The 21,442-nt window shown below is 40.6% G+C and overlaps 1 long non-coding RNA gene across 1 annotated transcript; it reads right to left on the bottom strand.

The window, feature by feature from the left end:
- Window positions 1-1,248: 1,248 nt before the first annotated feature.
- Window positions 1,249-1,871, bottom strand: LOC129096419 (uncharacterized). Its single transcript, XR_008531425.1, has 3 exons — window positions 1,740-1,871; window positions 1,525-1,574; window positions 1,249-1,441 (listed from the first exon to the last, which is right to left on the bottom strand). It is a non-coding gene; the product is annotated as an uncharacterized LOC129096419 (long non-coding RNA).
- Window positions 1,872-21,442: the final 19,571 nt, after the last annotated feature.

The following is a 21,442-nucleotide window of genomic DNA, read 5'->3' as shown; positions in this document are numbered from 1 at the left end:
CAGATGGAACTCGATTCCACCAACACCTTCAGCAGGCCAGTTGTCCGCCGCTTCAGGCTGTTGAGCTCTGCGGCCGTATGCTGAGCTGTTTCTCGCTGTGGGTTTCCTGTAAAGCTTATTCGGAATTGTATCACACCACCGGTGAAGGGTATATGTGAGGGCTGATGGCAAACTTGAGATATAAACAGGAAATTGCCTGAAAGCATTATTATATGTTACAGATCGATTTCAATAAAAAATATGAATCTGAACCAGAATTGTAATCAACAACAACAAACAGGATTTCTCTCTGGAAGTTTTTTTTTTTAAAAACTATTTATTATAAGTGGTGTAAAGAAATTGATCATTGCTTTCCAACTTCAAAAACAGTAAACAACAAAGCAACAGTTTTTTCTGCATAACATTTTATTATACAAATCATTTCTAGGTAATGATTGTCACTCAGATTTGAATTGGAGAATATAAGTGACAGAATGGCCAATACGTATCCCTACAAAGGAATTACATTCAATATTACTGATCTTTATACAATTGAATTTGTATAAGTTTGTGGTCTGCCGCTTTGAAGCCTTGAATTTGCCGCTTTAGGCCTTCACCATATTGTTTTTTGGCTGTCACAATGTTGTTGTTTTTGCAGCCAGAGATGACAAGGGAGGGTGGAGCTAAGTCCAACCCAACGCTGAATAAGACATTTTAGGCGATCAAAAGGGTTACAATTACATTTCATGAGCTTGAAAAACACACTGAGAAAGGTTTAAAGTTGTTTGAACAAAAACAGGCACAACTCCCAAACCGGAAAACTAGATGGTAGCCACAACGTGAAGCATAACCTGCTTCATGGTTTGTTTGACTCTGAATGGAACCATCATTTACTGAATGAACATCATGCTGTATTGAAGAAGACTTGAAACAAGCAATTGAGACCATAATGTTTACAATGTTAACTGAGGTACCTGATTTCTCACCTTGATATCAAAGAACAGAATTGGATGTGATCCTGACGGAATCTCCCCTCAGGTTTTCTGCTGACTGATATTGTCGGAGACTGCTGATTCAGCAGGCTAACACTTAGGTTAGCTAACGTTAGCTCGCTACAATACATTATATTGCGTTGGGACCTAAGACAAAATGTGCATTGCATAGACGATGGCTATCTGTCGGTTTTCACTCTGCATTCTTAAATGCTGCACACCATTTCTGAGCTGGGTTTTGACGTTAGTCCCACCTCACACTTTACACATGGCCTGATTTGGTGTTGCGCTTGGTTTGATCCCATCCTTAGATGTTTTATAGTAATGGTTGTGGTTTTGTTTTAGACTCTCTACACCCTAGAAGTATTGATGGCTGAATAGGTGCTGAAGTCAGAACTCTGGGTTTTCTTCTTCTTTGGTCTCTGTGATGCCTGGCGGATTTCCAGCGCAGCATAACACACATCTTCATCCTAAAATTGACATTTGTTGTTTAGAATCGTGATCGTGTACTGATTTATTACCATGACTCAGTATATTTTAATGTTACACCTACCTGATGCGGGCTTGTTTCAGGTCTTCTCTGATCAGCTTGAAGTTCTTTAGCTGCAAAAATTCAATACAACATCACTACAGACAACATGGTGCATCCTAACTCAAACACAGATTGAAAAAAGAGACGTGTCTGTTCTTTGTGATAAAAATTCATCTTGTAGATTATCATGGATATTTCTGACATTTAGCTCATAAGGAGAGAAAAACAGTGGTTACCTTTTTTCCGACAGAGATGATACACCAGAAGAGAGGAGAGGAGAGAGGAGAGAACAGCAAAAGCTGGACAAAGGGAGAACAGCAGAATGCAACATTCACCACAGTCTCGTGGAGTCTCATGGTGAGGCTCAATGGAGTCTAAATCAAAAACAAAGTTGTGTCAGTTAGCTTCATTAAACCCTGATCTCACCAAAATGTCAAAAATATTTTTTTGTTATTTTTCACAATTTTCCTGACCAAAGTTCTTTGCTTGTTGAAATAAGTTTTATAGCTGTTTCATAACCCCTGGAACCTAGAGCCCCAAGAATAAAAACATTGTTGGACTTGAATTGTATTCAGTGAAGTTTGTTGACAACTCAAGTTTTCATTGAGCAGAGCAAAACATTATACTGCATCGACATTACTTTTTGTTCTGCCAAGATGTTCAGATCTTTCAGAATGAAGTGCAAAGTGCAACCTTTAACTTTGATGGAGCGTCAGATTCAAAATGTAAAATGTTCACAAAGCTCACTATACGTCAAAATACATATGGAAATGCACATTTAAGGATGACTTACAACCCTTAAGATACATGCGCTCTCAGATTTGACAATATAATTATTTGTATACACCATTATATTGTTTCACCGCTGTTGACACCCATAACCTTCATCTAGGATTTCATGATAGTTCCCCTTTTTGATGGTTAATATAAGTATATCTGGGGCCTGCAAACATTTTCCTATAGTATGCTAATCATTTAGTCAAATTATACATTCAATGCAGTCACACATAGATCTTACAGGAACAAAGTCTGGCCAGCATACTTACTGAATAGGATCCTTGTGGTGACGTTGCCATATCTGTAATCTATTTTGTGTTTAATGTATCCTTCATTCTCCACTGTTGGCTGTTCAGTTCCACAGTAGTAGAAGCCCTCATCAGAATCAGTGATGTTCAGGATCAGCAGGTCATAGGATTCAGAAGAATAGTTTCTCCCCAAATGAAAACGAGGGGGAAGTTTCAGTTGATACCTATTTGAATCGTCTAAGGATGATTTTAATGGACTTGATCTAAGGACAAGAGAAGGCTGGTTCTCATGAGAACAGTTCCGGTACCACATTATGTATACTCCACTTGATAATGTACAGTCGCAGTAGAGAGTGATGTTTTCTCCTGGTCTGACCGTTTTCTCCAACATTGATCCAGAAATCAAATCATGACCGTGGGATGCAACTCCTGGAATACAAACACAATAGTAGAAGCAGATTGAAATGTGCGCAGTATTCACATTACAACAGGTGCAGTTTCCTGCTCAACACAACAACAGTGAGAATGTATATGAATTATTCTCATATTGCAAGCTAACAATTGTAATCAAAATTTGTCTCAAAAGACTCACCTAGGAGAGCGACCAGAAAAATGTGCAGGTTCTCCATGTGTGATGATGACCGAGAGTTAGAAGACAGCGAAACATTATTTCTCAAAGATATCATGCCCCCTGCAGACGTTTCTGTCAAAGGAAGTATACGATGTGATTGGCCAGTCTAGTGGAACATTTTCTTCTGTGGTTGTTTTCTATTGGTGTAAAGTCATGTAGCAGTCTGGGCTTTTATGTTTCCCATACGTGATCACTAGATAACAGACACAATCAGATAAACCCCACTTAAAACCCAGCATCTAACTGAGGTGTTGTCATTACATGGTAGATTCCGACCTTGTAATACTTGCAGTAGTGCCTTTGTAGGTTTTGCAGTATTCTGATGGTTATTAAAGACTTGGAGGCTCTTATGAATAAGGAAGAGAAGTAGACGGTGTACAGTGGGCAGAAACTTCAAATTCCAACAACTTGTCATGAACAGTTGACAGAAGTGGCATTTTGCCCCTGCCAAAAATTTGCAAGCTGAATTAAAACTTTTAACAGTGTCAAAATGTCTGGTTGTTGCATGTTCAGTTGGCAGAATAGATATTCCAACAACAGACTCAAGTTCTACAGAATTCCGGCAGGATCACGACCGTATCGGAGCAACAGGTGTTTCAGTTTAACAAGTGACCGTGTCAACTAGGGACCTTAAGCCGAACGCATCCGTGGTTGCTCGTCGTAACTCACGTAAATGGTTGGCTTAGTTAATTAACACAGATGAGTATGTATTAAAAATGGATTAAAGATTTTTTATGAGGACACCTACCACATGTTCTGCCATCACTACAAGCAGAACATGTGGTAGGCAGCGTTCGGCTGGGGGTCAGTAGTGTTGACTACCACTGGACTGGCCAAAAACGCTCACGTTTGTAGGACCCATTCAAAAACTCTGAGTTTATGTCGTAAAGTGGTGTAACAGTCACCCTCGTGTTCGGCACACATCTGAACCACGGTTTGATCAACAGTTTTAACCAACATAGTGTGAAATAAATTATCACCCGATAGTCAGTAAAAATATCAGGAGATCGTATTATGACATTACTGCTTTCTAGTTGCTGATTTTTGATAATTTTACATTGTGAACAACAAATCTGTGTTGAAACAAATTCACATACAGAAGTTCCATTGAGATATGGCTCATCAACAATGGGTATTGGTGGCATCTCTAAAAGTTATTTTTGCTCCTTTTTTTTTACTACTGATCCGAAAACGTGACAAACAAATACAACCTCTTCCGTAGAAGATTTCCTCCCAAGAAAACCGTCATCATCTTTTTTTTCTGAAAAGGCCCACAAAAAGTTATTTTGTAGGTTTGATGTATTCAAACACAACAACATGAGAAGTATGTTTGGCTACACTTTCACAGTTTCTGATAGCACATATCATCTCAGAGGACTTATGAGGTGAGGTGAACAATACACAGAGTGTCAAAGCTTCATGGTGGGAACCACCAAACACACTTGTCTTTTGACACAGTGTAATAGCACTGATACAGTGGTTGCTGTGATGCAGCTATGTGCGTGCGTGTCTACACATTGCTGTATTGATGTCCAAACTTAAAGGTGTGATGCCGTGCTGCCTTTGGTGCTCTGTTGTTTTACTCACCACATATAAGCTGTTCAGTGCGACTGTATGAGAACAAAACCTGTCCTTGATGAAGGTCAATTTTTTCCATCTCCTGTGGCAAGAAACATTTATTTTTATACTAAATTGCAGTATAGCACCTTTTAACTTGTCTCCGGGTCAGCCTGCTGCAGCAGTTTGACACTTTCACCAATGAGAATAGATCTGATATCTAATTTGCAAATATATATTAAACAAGGAACTTCACCAATAATTCATTATTGATTTCAACCCAACTCTTAAAATTGATTTTGAGGATGTAACACTCTTGGAGGGACTACATTTAAATTTTCCATTTTCCATTTGAGATCTACAATTACAAACTGTCTCTGGATGATTTTACCTCCACTCAGAAGTTTGTCCAGATAAAAGCTGGGCCGTGTCCAGGGAGCGGCCTAAATGAAGGCACCCCATCATTCTAAACTATCATTGGCTATCTGCTGTGTTGGAGGCGGGATCTTAGTTTAAATCAACATTTTGACGTGTAAACCAGACTTTCAGTCTTAAATTTGAGAAAAAGCTATGCAACTGACTAACATAACCTGCCAAAAACTCAAAATAAGAACAGGAATTTGGTTTGATTGGGAACGAAGTGGGTAAAGTATGAAGCTTTATATTGCAGTTATATGGTGCTACTCTGTTGTGTAGTGTGATCATTACATTACATTACATTACAGTCATTTAGCAGACGCTTTTATCCAAAGCGACTTACAGGAAGTGTATTCAACATAGGTATTCAAGAGAACTACTAGTCACCAGAAGTCATAAGTGCATCTCCTTTCTTAAACAAGCATCTCAAAGCATAAGCCAGAGCAAAAGTATAGTGCAGAGGCAGATTACTATGAAAACAATAATTGCAACAGACTAATCCGAATATAGTAAGTGCTACAAACTACTACGAATAGGATAAGTGCAGTAAACAAATACAAATTCAATAAGTGCAGCGAACTGATACGAATACAGTAAGTGCAGCAACTAATACGATCAGTATGTAAATGGTAAATGGACTGTACTTGTATAGCGCTTTTCTAGTCTTCCGACCACTCAAAGCGCTTTTACATTACTAATCATTCACCCTTTCATACCCATTCATACACTGATGACAGGGGCTACCATGCAAGGTGCCACCTGCCCATCAGGACCTATCTAATCATTCACACCCATTCATACACCGATGGCACAGCCTTCGGGAGCAACTCAGGGTTAAGTGTCTTGCCCAAGGACACATCGACATGGACTGCCGGAGCCAGGGATCGAACCGCCGATCCTCTGATTGGAGGACGACCCTGCTCTCCACTGAGCCACAGCCGCCCCATGTCCATTTATCAATTCAATTGTTAACACAGGAATGTTAGAAACTGTAAAGTTAGTAATTAAAGTAGGTATGAATTGTGGAGAAAGAAATGTTAAATTGATGCAAATCGTTTTGTAATTTTGTAATTTTTTTTTTTTTCAGGAATACAGATTATGAGCATGTTTGATCGACGAGACCTGTTTTCATGGTTGATGGGTCTTTGCCGGTGATCTACATTGGTGGCTTTTATTCAAATATGTCCACTTACCAAACGTTGAGGCCTCACAGAACTGGGACACACAGATGAGGCTATTGGCCACACTCCAGACACAAAATGCCTTTAATGAGGCTCGGTGTTAACACAATAGACAACTGGGGTACACAGTATGGATTCACACTGTCAATATGTTGCAGTTCTATCAATATTTCTATATAGACATGAAAACATACCAACATAATCCCATGGACATCTCTCATGAACCTGAAAACCAAAGCTGCCAAGTCCAAAGCAGTGGACTTGGCAGCTTACTTTACTGAGAGTTGGCAGTTGCCTTTTGCTTACACCTGGTCTCTCTGAAATAAAGATGGTGAAAAAATAAATAGATCAGTTTATTATCTCTTCCTATTTCCTCTCTGAAATCATAAAACCAAATTATGTGTCTTGTTTATGCATCATTTTGACTCAAAGTAGACCATTTCAAGGTATGTTGTAGCTGTTCAGTCCTAGAAGTTGCATCCATAAATTATTCTATTACTCCAACTATGCCACCAGAAAACCCACAATATGATTACAATATTGGCATAACACAAATAATATGTCGATATCTAAATGATATGTGTAATTATGCCAGTTCCTTAACTTACAGTAATATTTTAAGGTACGATCATTCAGACTACGTTTCCAAAAAACTGCAGTGGAAGCAGAGTGGTACTGTAAACAGAAATGGAGTGTGACAGAGCGTCGCCTGGAGACTTATTAGATGATGCTGATTAAAAATGAACCAAACTAGGCTGAAAATGAACTCAACTAAATGCAAGGCAGGCTGGAGAGAAGAAAGCTTTTCAAAACTGCTCACATTTCTCAGTGTCTGTGTGTGCATTGGGTCCGGCTGTGTGTTTCTGCAAGTGTGCATGCATTTATTTTGACAATACTGCTGCTATGCTAGTTGGTGCAGATGCTATCTGGGGGATTTTCAGCTTCGCTGTTTTCAGCTCAAGCCCCTCTGCAGCATCAAGGGAGGGGTGGGGGCCTGCAGAAACCACAACTGTTTCCATCCACTTGTCAAACGTCAAGTGCTTGGTCACCCACTGCAGCCCCACGTTAGTCGGTGTGTGTTTGTGTGGTGGGTGTGTGTGTGTGTGTGTGTGTGTGTGCGTGTGTGTGTGTGTGTGTGTGTGTGTGTGTGTGTGTGTGTGTGTGTGTGAAGCATTCGATTCTGCAACCAACTACCACACAGGAAACTGTTTATTCAGGCCTCCCAGGCAGTGTGACCCTTTAGACATTTGTTTGAGACACGTAAATCATTACCGACTGAATGACTTGTCTTGTCAGTGTAATTATGTTGACTTTATTATTGTGACCTTTATTTATTTATTTGTTTTATTTGACCTTTAACCAGGAAGGTCTCTTGAGACTGCTATTAATTAATTTGAGGGAGACAGAATGGCAACACAATCGTGTCACAAACCAACATTTACCCAAAGACGATTAATAAAAGCACACAATATCAGTGTTAAACTATTCATTAAAAATAAAGATAATAAAAATTTAAAAAAAACACTTGCACATTTGACTCATTAGGAATTCTATGAGGTTATGTTTAAAGCATTTAAGGTCATCAGTGTCTGTAATTTCATTTATTTTGCAGCACACTTAAAGAAAATGGAGCCGCCCATATAAGAGCTCTTTTACCAGTCTCCATGTGTAGCCTCGCTGCAGACAAGAGCAGGGAGTCAAGCTGTAGTCTGACATCGTAGTTACATACAAGGAGAGATATTATGCATAAAGGTGCTTTGGGATATCTTTACAAATGAAGTGACAGAGGTAGATTGGTCTGCATATAGCAGCACATCATTTCAAGCGTAAAACACTATTTTGAAATGAAAACCCAGGTTTCATTTCAATGCTTTTAGTAAATGTGAAAATGCAAGTCATTCAGCAGAAGCAAATGTACTTAAAGGTTGGTTTGTTTAATTTTGTGTGTTTTATATGCTTGCCGTTGTGTGCAGAGCATAAGTCAATATGCTATATGAGGCTGCCCGTACCATTGGACTCTTAGTATGGTTCTATGGACAAAAGCAGCTTTCTTTGTGCACTGACTCTCTTTTATGTCGATATGTGGACTCTCTCTCTCTCTCTCTCTCTCTCTCTCACTCACTCTCTCACTGTCTGTGTGTGTGTGTGTGTGTGTGTGTGGGTGTGTGATATGTGCATTTGTTTGTACACCTTGCCTGTGTGTAGAATACCTGAATGGATGTTTATATCCCCAATGACATACACAAGGTCAGCACTATTCTGCACCACAGCAGCTGCTAATGCAACTTCCAACTGTCAGCTTTCAAGCCTGCGTTTCCTCTCAGTGTCACTAGATGGCGATGTGGCTGTTCATTGAGGCCATTAGAGACAAACTGCCTGTTTAGTGCTTCTATTAAGTAGACTCACTGTGACCATCTGCGTTTAGCACTGTACGGTGTTATTTGCAGCCCTATAGCCATCGGTGTGTATTAATTGTATTTGAGTGAGAGTTTGTTTGGTGCAAGAATAATTTTTTTTTATTTCAGGGTGGTGTAAAATTAACACTCATTATGGCAAAAGAAGTGCAGGCTTGATCACAGCCTTTACTTTGTAATTCCTATGTCTACCTTGCCTTATGAATACACTGAGATTTCAGACAGTGGGAAAAAATGGCACTTACATACATAATGCATATCTAAATGTTAATGTTCTCCTCGTCAGTTATATCAATTTGGAGACAATTACCACTTTATCTGTGATAGAGACATATGTAATGACTCGCATTGTGACAGACAGCACAGATGTCAGTGCAGCATGAAGTTTGTCAAATGTTTAGGAAACTGTCCCTGCATGCATATGAGGCAGGGCTTGGCAATATATCGATATCGTGATATGAGTCTAGATATCGTCTTAGATTTTGGAAATCATATTATGGCTTAAGTGTTGTGTTTTCCTGGTTTAAGAGGCTCCATTGCAGTTAAGTTATTTTCTAAACTCCATATCGCCCAGCCCCAATACAACAGAAGGAATACTAGAATGGCCTTTAAAATACCAGGGGTTGACATAATAACATGCACCTGTACAATTATGTATAATCGATACAACATCCCTGCAATTTCTGGAGTTTTAACCACCCAATTTTTGGTTGATTTTATTTGATGTGTTGACTCCAAGGGCTCTGGAGGGAGACAAAAGAACTAGAACCCCTCACAATCACAAGCTTTAGAAATGACCACAGGTTTGAATAGACATTTTGACTTGTCATACCATGAAAAACACAGGTGGAACAAATGCCGTTAACGATGGCTCTGCTCCTTTTATGTGTCACAGTGAGCGGTGGCAGCGAGCCTGCATGCACAATACCAGGACCCCAAAACAAGCTCGCCTAAATGGAATGCAGTGGCTTTTAATGTTATTATCGCACCTTTGCTTTTCCTTCTATGAATTGCCAAAATGTCTGCTTCAAAAAAAGGGTCTATTATGAGCAAAAGAGGAAGTGAGGTGATGTTATTATGGAGTGGAAAGTCTACGTAGGGGGGTCGTGGTGGATTGATGGGCCAACAAAACATCAGACTTTAAAATGGGAAACCGCTGTGTGTTTCCCGCTTCAAACTGACTGAGTGTTTCTTTATAAAGCATGACCATGATCATTCCATAACCCTAACCAAGTGTTTATCTTTGTAACCATGACGACGTTAGTCACATAGTCATTTTTGTGCCCTAACCAAACCTTAACCATAGCGTTTTCATGTCATAAAACTGATTCACTTTCAATTTTTTTTTTTAACTTTTGATAGTGATTTAAACTGAAATATCTACTGTGACTGTCTACTGTCTTTGTCGTCAAGTTGGCATCCACAAACAATGTGTTTTGTAATTTAATTTAAAATACCATGGGTGGACATGATGATGGAGTGCGCTGCAATCCAATACAACATCCTTGCAATTTCTGCAGCTCTAATCATACAGTTTTGGTTGTTTTTTGAAAGGAGACTAAAGAACTGAAACCCCTTACAATACAATATAATCAACATCACCAGCTATGACCTTAGAAATTAGCATACATTTGAACTGAAGGGTCTCTGACACAGTCTCCACAAAAAGGTATAATAAAGCCTTATAAATGTAGTTCAGGCGCAGTTGAATTTGGAGTAACCCAACCTGCAAAGCATCTTGTAAACAGGAGGAAACTGTTAGACCGAACCTGTCTCCCCTCATCATGGTGGTTCCTAACACCAGTTACACTGGGTACCTCACCGGTGCTATGATGCCTTTTGATCATGCAAGTAGAATAGCAAATACTTTGATAAATAAAAGAAAGGGAAAAAAAAACATCTGTAAAAGGTGCAGGAAGGGAACTCACAGTTCAGACAGACGCAGCCTGTGAGGAAAACATGTTTGTTTGAAACTAAAACCTTTGAAGCGTAACTATTTGGCCATAAATGGGTTGTTCCTTCCCAATTAAAGTCAATCAGAAGTAGATGGATTTTTTTGGCTAAACAATTATTATTCTATAACACCAGAGGTATCTGTACACTTTAATGTCTACCCTCATCACTGACTAATTAATGAAAATCCATGTCAATTTCAGCCAGGTGAAACATTTGATTGATACTTTTGAACATCAATAACAGGGGGACTAACAGGAATGTAAAAAAAAATCTAACTGTCAGACTATTTTTTCAACAAAATAGCCTACCTTGTGTCAGTGCAGTAATCATTTACGGTCTCTTGTCTCCTCCTCCGCTCTGATCCTCAAACTTTTGACACAATGTTGTGGAAAGTCAATGAAAAGTGTTGATTACTGAGGTCACACTGTCTCCAACATGTTTCCACTCGCTCAGCCCAAATTATTAAATTGGTTGTATCTATATTTTGATACAAGTGATGCATCACCAAGTCACCATACTCTGTTTTATAGCGATCAAATCAGATGATCTGTCTGTGGCTCAGTGGCACATCCAGTAAAAGGCAGTCTCTGCCGAGTGAAGTGCCTAACATGCATTCTCTCTAATGAAGAAAGAAGTCTGATTGTATGGAAGTCTGAGAAAATGACTCTACTTCTAAGCTGATTTATTACCTAAGTAAAAATTGTAAACAGGAGTTTATGGTCTCAATCTCTATTGTCAAGTCTTTTTCAATACAGACTTGAAAATAGAGTTGGTAACTTTCGTTCATTGGGTGCAAAATAAACAACATGGCGACTGCCGTAATCCAAGATAGTGACGGCGAATTCGGCGAACTCAAGGCTTCAAAACGGCAGTCCACAAACCAGTGGGTGATGTCACGATAACTACTTCCACTCCTTATATACAGTCCATGGTAAAACTAGATCGAAAAAAAACAAATCACATTATCATTTCCAGGTTTTGAATGGAGGCGTTCTATGAGTTCTTGTAGCCTTCAAGTCCCTCCTGTTGGATATGCCATCTGTGCATACACTTACAGGACTTATCCCATGTTTTATTTTCTCATCAAAGAGGTACATTCAGAATAACATCACCTCTAGGTTTTTCCAGGAATGGCAGCATGCAGAACCCATTTTCTCCAAGCAAATCTTCTTTCAGCAACCTAAGCCCAACTCACAGCTGGGCGACATCAGTCACATTTGTGCTTTCATCTACTCAGGCAAGGCTTTATGGACAGCTCTACTCCTTTTATTTTCCTTGCAATTGCGTTTTTGCTATCAGGTACTGCGTATACTACGTCTGTTGTAGCTTAAAAACAGATTTACTACCTGTGCTACAGAAAAAGGGTTATTTGTCCTTGAAAGATCCATGCAATCTTAATAGACACCTTTTTCTCTGATGCTCACAAAGCAACGCAGAATACTGCTGGGTTTTGATGCACCTGGGGTCATACTCCCAGGTGGATAAGTATCATTGAATTTTCTGTGCCTGGTTTGGCAATGGCATTCAGAGTTACTACGCTTGAAACCAAGCCAATTTCTTTTTATATATCAAACACAAAGGACTGAATCAATAACAAGAAAAAAAAAACCAGTCCAACTTCTTTTGAAATTCTTTATGTGTGCTCCATACCTTTCTTTTTTCTTCTTACTGACACTACTTTACACTGCCTTGTTTCTATTAGTTAGTTTGCAGTTTTTGCATCAAAATAGGGACTGGGTGTCTGCACTATAATCTAATATTTACCTTTGACGCAACAACTGCCGGTCCTCTTCCCTGGATCACAAGCAACGAGTGACGCTGGTGACAGAGCCCCTTAATGCTTACCTTGCACGGCAGCTCGATTCCCGCGATGTCACGAGGTGACGTGAGAATTGCGGGAAAACATGTCACATTAAGATCCATCCTATCAGGCTTCAAGTAATGTGTTTGGAATCGGCAAGCCAGAGGATGGATCAGTCAGCATCCGGTGAGGAACTACTGGCAGCTATGGGCGGGGCTTAGGTGTGTGTGACACAACACGGAGAGTAAATTGTTCGTTCTAAACAACAATGGCGGCTCCCGAAGAGGTTAGCGTAGATGCTGCAATAGCAACAGTTATACCAGAACTGCAGAATCATTTTTCATTGAAAGAAGAACAAAGCTCTTTTCTCCTGACTCGTTTCTGTAAGAGTTTGATTGACAGATGGTTCATCCAATCCTCCAATCCTTCATCAGTCCTTCCACATGTTTCTTGAAAGTGCCTGCGCTTTTTCAAACGATCTCTAATGACAGCTTCTCAGATGTTTCTCTGTAAGTAACAGTCTGGCGAGTCAGGTTACCCTGATACATTACGTTAACCAGTTTGTTTATTCAGTTGCAGTTCATAATAACCATAATCATTTATTAGTTCTTATTGCAAATACATAGTGGCTGGAATATTTATAAACTGTAGTGTTGTGTTTGCCATAAAAGTATGTCATTTATTGGTGTTTAATTATGTTTTCTTAAATGCATTTTTCTTAAATACATTTTTCTGAATAAAGTGAAATAAAATACCAATTTAGTGAGATTACAGGCTAGAATGTATTACTTAATAGTAGTGTTTATTTTTATAGCATTTATTAATCGATGTGTAACTAAACAAAACTATAAAACTTACTACAGGTGGACATAATTCACAAGACATTGGAGAAGATTCAATGTTTTGGCGTAAAACAAATGAACTGCCTTTCTTAGTGCAAAATATTACTAATCAACATTTTTGCAACTTGCCAAATACGTCAACAACCACATTTAGTCATTATTTTCCAAGACAGCATAAGGCATTGAGCTTCCCTCAAAATGTAAAAATACAAATTATAAAGTGAATACGCTACATAAGAACAGCTAAAAGCTATATAGCACATCATCATGTCAACCAGCAGGAGGGAATGAAACTTCAGGAATCAAATGTATAACAGCGCCAAGCACTACTCCAGGGGGAAAGATAAAGAAAAGGGCCAAAAGCCGCTCCTCTCCCCACGACATCCCATCAAGGTCAATTTGTAGCGCTTTCTCATCTCGCCTCAAGTGCACCGCACGCCTCATCTCGTGAATACACACTGTAACAACGGGGAATTGGTCTGTCAGTAAGACAAAGCCAGCCCTCATGGCCCCCCCCCCGACATCTCTCTTGGTCAAAAGAAGACAAACAGAGCAGCTCTGCGGCGGCGACGTAACCGTGTGGCTACAGACACACGAGACAAATTACCCAGAACGCTCTCTGGGGTGACTCTCGCTTAGCTCCTTTCCTGCAGAGCCAATTTTTGAACCAACGCACACATGGAATCACGCACACACACAAGGAGCTGCAGAACCATGGCGTTATAATGCACACAAGCATCCACCCCAACCCCCACCACCACCCCCACCCCAAACAACAAACACACACAAACACTCGCTCACTGCCTCATGCAGCTCACTCTCACGGCATGCCAAACTGGGGTCACAGCCACTCGTGGTGAATGAGTGCCAAACAGACTTGAGCAGATGAAGAGATGAGGGGAGCCCAAACACACACACTCTCTCTCTCTCTGTCTCTCTCTCTCTCTCTCCCTCCGTGCCTCCCTTTGTGTGTGCCCCCCTCAAGTCTGTTTGTCCCACTGCTTCAGCCGTAAACTGACGCTGTTTATCACCCATTAGCCTTATTAATCTTTTTAATCAGCCGAGTGTTCACACTCGTTAACATCAGGCTTAGCCGCACGCCGACCCGGCGACAATTAACATTCGGCAGGTTAGCCGCGATGTCGACCGCAGCCGTCAGAAGCCAAACACGTCCCATTAGCAGCCGATAGGTGGCTTGTTCTCAATTACTGACCAATGTGAGATAATAACACTTGGTGACATTTCAGCAACAAAGCTCGGGCACACACACACAAACACACACACTGACGCCCCCACACACAATGTGAGGAAGTGGAGCAGGTTAAATGAAGCGAGGGAGACAAGGAGGGACGAGTTAAATGAAGGAGAGAAGAGGAGCTTTCCCCTCCACCTCATTCTAATCTGTTGTGATTGTATCCATAGTCAGGTCTGTCCGTGTACAGATGGCCCCACAACACACACACACACACACACACACACACACACACACACACACACACACACACACACACACACACACACACACACACACACACACACACACACACACACACACACACACACACACACACACACACATTCATGCACAAGGATGCCCAGAAGCCTAAATTCTCATCGGAAAGCAAAACGGTTAATTGACATCACCTCTTAGCGCACCATATAACCTTCACACCAACAGCAAACTGGTGCAAATAGCAAAGAAAGAAAATAGTAGAAAAAGCCAAAAGATATTCAATTAGAAAAGGGTAAATGAAAGATTAAAAGGAAGAGAGAACTGCAAAAAGGTCAGTGTAAAGACAGATTAAAGGGAAAATAAAGGACAAAAATAAGACTTCTCCTTTTATTATATTTTGTAGCTCCTCTTGTGTTGTTGCTGTGTGTGACTGTTTAAACCCGCCGGCGAAAAGGGTTTGTGTTCAACCACACTTTCCTCTGAGACGGAAATTAGAGTGCTCTCTTCGGAGCCTCACGGCGCACACATTTGCAGACATGCGCGAGGCCTCGGACGTGCACACAAACATTCCTGCCCTCAGCACGCCGACTCGCATGCATCCATACACACTAACACACACACTTGTGCTTGTCTTCTTCTGAATAACCAGAGAATGCCGGCCTAGCTGGCTGGCTGGCTGGCTAGCTGGCTGGCTGGCTGGCTAGATGCTCAGGGGCAAGTCTGACATGAATCCCGTCTGAAGCCTGTTTTGCACTCCGATGATTCAATTAGGAGGGAGGACGGGCCGCGCACTGCTGCACACACCGGTCAGAAGTTGTGCCAAAAACCTCAGGCCATGGGGTAATGGTGAGAGGAGGGATGCATTACATGATGTTACCTGCGTGCGCTGACAAGAAGAGACAGGGCTTGACCTGTGGGGCATCTTAGCCGGCTCAATTGCAATATGACCAGAGCGGCTCCACGGGAAGGCTGAGATCCACTTAATCCTGGACTCCTACACACTTTATAAGCAAAGAAATAATAGTGTGATGGTTGAAAAACAGCTCGCATACAGACACTAGTTACAGTGCACACTCCAATGCACATTTTAGGACTAACCTGAACCCATGAGGGGAGAAACCTGACAAATGCAGATGTGAATCATATGCTACGGCCCCGAAGTCATCACATCTCCACCCAATTAAACACCTGTGGAGGATAATTAACCGACGCTCTCAAACACAGGATAATTAACCGACGCTCTCAAACACAATCAAAATCAAATAGGGGAAATATCTCTCCAAAGCTGTTTTGGAAGCTTAAGGGGGCGCAACAATTTAGCGTAGTGCGTGTTGATTATTTGTTTTCCTTGACACCCATTCATATCCACATGAGGCAAAGCAAGCTTGATTTTATAGAACCTTTCAACGAGGGAAGTCAAAGTGATGAACATTAGGCATCACTTGACAAAACATAAAAGAAGCAGACTATGAATGTGAAATAAACACACACATAGCACGTCGCATAATTCATAAAACCATCTCTTTTTGAAATTGATTAAATACTGCATTATACCAACATTTTTTTTATTCTGTATTGATAGAGATGGAGGTGAGAAAGACGGAAAACAGCCAAGTTTACTGCCACTCTGTTTATTTACCGACCTGTCTTTCAAGACGTCAATGAGGGACACTACCAAACACCCTCCTCCCCCACCTTCCCCCTCCATCTCATCCTCTACTTAGCCTCACTCCCAGTCCACAAAACACACATATGCACGTTATCCTCCCAAGGGGCGAGAGACGGGGTTGACGTGAAATAAAGGTTTGAATTAGTCTTGGATGTTTCGACGTGCTACCATTTCACCACTATTCTCAACACATCCATTTCCAACAAAACAACAATGTAATGGCTTATATTTATGTGAACAAATAAGCTAAATCAGCAAAAGTATTCATCATAAATTGTAATTAAATGCAGTTTTTATATTGTCTACGCTAGTGCTGGGCATTATGACCAAAAAAATCTGTATTACGTTATTTATTTTTCTGCATGCCTGGGACTTTTAAATAGAATTATGGGGACTTATTCTACAGTCAGGAGTCAATTTAATATATAAAAAACCAACATGTCAATGTAATCATGTATAAACTAAAGGCTTTAATTACTTTAGGGTTTGCTCGGGCCCACAGAATTATACAATATACAAAGAAATCTAAACGCATTAAGCCGTTGCAGCATGTCGCTCCACTGCTTGCTTTTTCTGTCATATGCAAGGTCTCAATCAAATGCCTCTTCCAGCGATGTCTGATATAACTTTACCCAGCATGCTGTTCGGAGTTGTACATTTGTTTATGTACACCTATTTGTTTTACAAATTGTTTTTGTGTCACAAATTGATGTCTGACTTTGTGGCGTTAAATTTATATCATACGAGATTGTATGAACTCATGAAGCGGTGTACTGCCCAGCACTAATCCACACGCACACACACACACACACACACACACACACACACACACACACACACACACACACACACACACACACACACACACACACACACACACACACACACACACACACAGACACCCACAGACAATAAAAGCTCAAGCACATGCACACAAGCAGATCACATATGGTCATCTCAATTGAAAGAGAGAAACACATAAAGTCACTCACCCATAAAAATCTTGCACACCACCACCACCACAACACACACACACACACACACACACACACACACACACATATGCGATGCCTTGCCTTTCTTGCCCTCCTTCTACTCCACTGCTCCGCTAATGCCATTCTTGACATGACACCAACGTCCCCCCCCCATACATGTTGAGGAGCAGTGCACATCGTGTCCTCTTAAGTAGGGCAAGCATAAGGCCAGTGTGGATGTTTTATGTTTTGACTACTATGTGTGTGTGTGTGTGTGTGTGTGTGTGTGTGTGTGTGTGTGTGTGTGTGTGTGTGTGTGTGTGTGTGTGTGTGTGTGTGTGTGTGTGTGTGTGTGTGTGTCTGTGTGTGTGTGTTGTTCTTGGTATCTTTAAAAAGGAGCACTATTGTTGGCGGAGCGATTGCGCGTCTGAAAGCAAAAATTCACTCAGGAAGCATTTGTTCCGGAAGGAGATGAGTTGTTTTTTCCTACACACTGTAGACACACACACACACACACACACACACACATTCCAACACACTCTGAACACACACATATACCCCACCTCCCCGAGGCAGAGAGAGGGGAGATGAGTTGATGGAGGGCTGCAGGTAGTGGATGGTATTAAGGATGCCTTTTATTTCGGGGGAGAAGGGAAGCAGAGAGCTCGGACTGCACCCTTTTTCACAGATGAAAACTACACAAGAGGCATGAAAAATAGATGAACGGAGAGGCTTCCTTCCTGAATCATGGGGAGATCGGGGTAGAGGAGGACAACAGAGGGGTAATGACTGAGGATGGAGGTTATTTATCCCTCCTCTAAGTGGTTTCACCGTGACCCCCCTCAGTTGCACTTTGCCTTGAAGCCACACACACACACACACACACACACACACACACACACACACACACACACACACACACACACACACACACACACACACACAGTTCACAAGTTCACCAGGACCCCTTTAACGTGTGAACCGATCACATGTGGTGCTCTTTACAAGGTCAGGCACGCACAGTGTAAACCCGCAGCCTTTATTTTAGCGGGGTATTCCCACCGAGGCAGGAAGAAAGCCGAGCCGAGAACACTCCAGGACACACAGATCATGCAAAGCCACACAATGCGTCTAGCAAGACAAGACAGAAAGGCAGCGATGATGAAAGCGAGGAAGAGCGAGCATGTGAAAGACAGAGTGAGCGGTATGGGAGGGGCGGGGGAGGGGGGGTAGTACAATCTAAATGCCATACAGACAGAAACTAATTCAAAGCCTTAACAAATCCCAACAGAATCATCTTTCGTACTTGTACCAACTGCTTTGAACTCAGCGAGAAGAGCTCGTTCTTTAAATCTGAAATCTTCCTGCAGGCTGCTCATCACATCGAGGGGCAGACGTCGAGATGGAAATCCCACTCGGCGTTTGTTGATAAAGCTTTTGGGACAGTGAGCAGAAGGGAATCTTGGGAACTCCTGCTTTAGCCACCTCTACAGTTTTCTGTAATCTAAACACATAAATAATGGGGAGAACAGACGGAATGGATTCATGAATAAATATGAGATACCACAGTGACTGAGCATTCACACGGATGGAAAAAAGCGTTCAGTTCTGTTTTTTTTTTTGTGTGTGTTTTTTTTCCAAACAAATCTCACAGCACTATGATAAATAGCATTTAATATGCAGGGACACTAAGCAAATGCGCCTACCCAACATGACCATATATTCACTGTGCTTCTTCCAAACACAGAAACATTTTTCCTTGAAATAAAAACACTCAACCTTTACCCTCAACTTGAAGAGATGATGATCATCAGAATCTGCCATATGTTGGGTTTTTTTTGCTCGTATTTTTAATTGCCACTAAAATGACCCTTAAATTAAATTTTTCTTTTAGAGAGGCGAGTTTTCAATTTAAAAGAAAACATGTTTTTCAAAAGCTTGTTTGATTGAGGATTCAATGCAATGGCTTTTAAGTAAGAACACATACTTCCAACAAGATTAAATATACATCTGCACAGTATAGTCATAGACCAGAGCTCAAACAACTTATAGCACAAAACTGCTGCCCTTCCTTAATTCTAGGGGTTTGAAAAAATTAACGATAGCTGTATTAATGTCACCATCATAGAATTGATTTCACCTGTTAAAAAACTCACTGTGAGGAAAAAAACAGCCTTGACATTGAATTAGTGATAGTAACTTCAAAGGCGACCCAGTGGGTATGGATTTTCTAATATACAGTTTGATCTCCGAGATTATCATTTGACATTTCAGTTGGAAAGATATTATATTTGTGGTTTGTCCAGCTTTTTGCCTTAGGTTTTTACTATTCTATTTAATCGCCTTGGGTTTCATGATATCATAGTTGAAGGTCAAGTAAGGGGTCCTTGCAAGTAAACCTCAAAATACTGAGTTTGCTCATGTATTTTCTGGTCTGATCCGATCTGATGAAAAATGATATGGTTAAGGTTTGGTTTCCAAAATGTTTAGGCACAAAAACGTGTTTGGTTAGATTAGGATAAGATTGTGGCGTAGGTTGAATAAATAAGTACTCTTTTAAAGTAATGGCCAACATTGTGGTTTTGATGAAAATGACTATAAATATAAGCTGTTCATTCTCAGTTAAAATGAAGGTTCCGGTTTGAAAAACATAACAGTGTCTTTTGGTTGGAAACAAGAAAGGAACAGATGTCTCCTGTGTTAAAGTCTGATGTGTATGAATCAATTCAATTCACACCTGTAACTCCTTTGTGCTGTACCTTGTGCTACTTGAGTGGCTGTGTTTGTTTTTCACATCAACCATGTGACGAAGGCTTTCTGCCCAAACCGCATTGATGTCATTCATGTAATATTAAAGGCTTTTTTATTTCATTCAGGACTCAGAGTGCCTTGGATCTTTTCCTCTTGTTCGCAACTGTCTTAGCTCTTGAGAGCACCTTTGTTCATTGAGCATGATTTAAAAAGAATAAAGCTAAGATGCACTCAATTTCAAACTGAATCAAATTCTTTGAGAAGATGCAGTTTGATGGCATCTGGGTTTTGTTTGGTATTAATTGTTAAATTTGTTAAATGTGAAATTCAGAGCATGTATGATTGAAGCATTGCCTCCCCACAGCTCTCAACATGGCCACGGCTGAATCAGTGGCTAGAAGCTAACAGCGCTGCCGACCAAAACCAGGCCATCCGTTTCATATTTCCGTTTTTTCACTCTGTTAACACTGTGTGGCACACAGCTGCACAGATGGTGACATCACAGCCACACACCAACACACACACACACACACACACACACACACACACACACACACACACACACACACACACACACACACACACACACACACACACACAACATGTGTCGGTGAGTGAAGAAAGCAGACACATATTATGTTGGAATTTATTCATCGCATGCTGCTCAGAGGAATCGGTTCATATGCCGACAAGCACGGAGCTAATCCACTAACGTTAACTTGAGTTAACTTGACTTGCATTATGATGTGTGAAAGCTTTACTCAGTAAAAACAAGTATTGGGCAAACTCAATTATTACACTGTCATGATGTGCTCAATTGTAATCTCGTAAAATGTAGTTTTTGGTGAGAAACTTCAATAAATACAGTTGTTTTGACTTCCTAACACTAGCTCTAAGCAGTTTATGATACACAATTAAAGCTACTTATAAAGATCTTTATTTAATCAAAGCATTGTTATTTTTATTTAGTAAAAATACAATAATTTGTAAGTGTTAAATAAAGTGTTTTATGCAAATAACAACAATAGATGACATTAAAGGGATACGTTTTTAAATGTACATGTTTTGCAGTTGACAATGACTTTGGGACAGTGTATAAGAAAACAAGTCTGGAGCCTCACTGTCAATTACAGGTCTGAGGAAGAAAATCAGAGATGGCAGGTCAAACTTTAAAAAATCTGAGCCAGCCAAGAAAATTGCAACCGCCGTGGGTCAGTATGGTCGGTATCAGCAGGACAACACACACAGAGGGAGACTGGACTATACTG

This window comes from Anoplopoma fimbria, chromosome 9, assembly GCF_027596085.1.
Source record: "Anoplopoma fimbria isolate UVic2021 breed Golden Eagle Sablefish chromosome 9, Afim_UVic_2022, whole genome shotgun sequence".
Lineage (NCBI taxonomy): Eukaryota > Metazoa > Chordata > Actinopteri > Perciformes > Anoplopomatidae > Anoplopoma > Anoplopoma fimbria.
The sequence above is the reverse complement of the archived record's forward strand: the minus strand, read 5'-3'. Positions and strand labels throughout refer to the sequence as shown.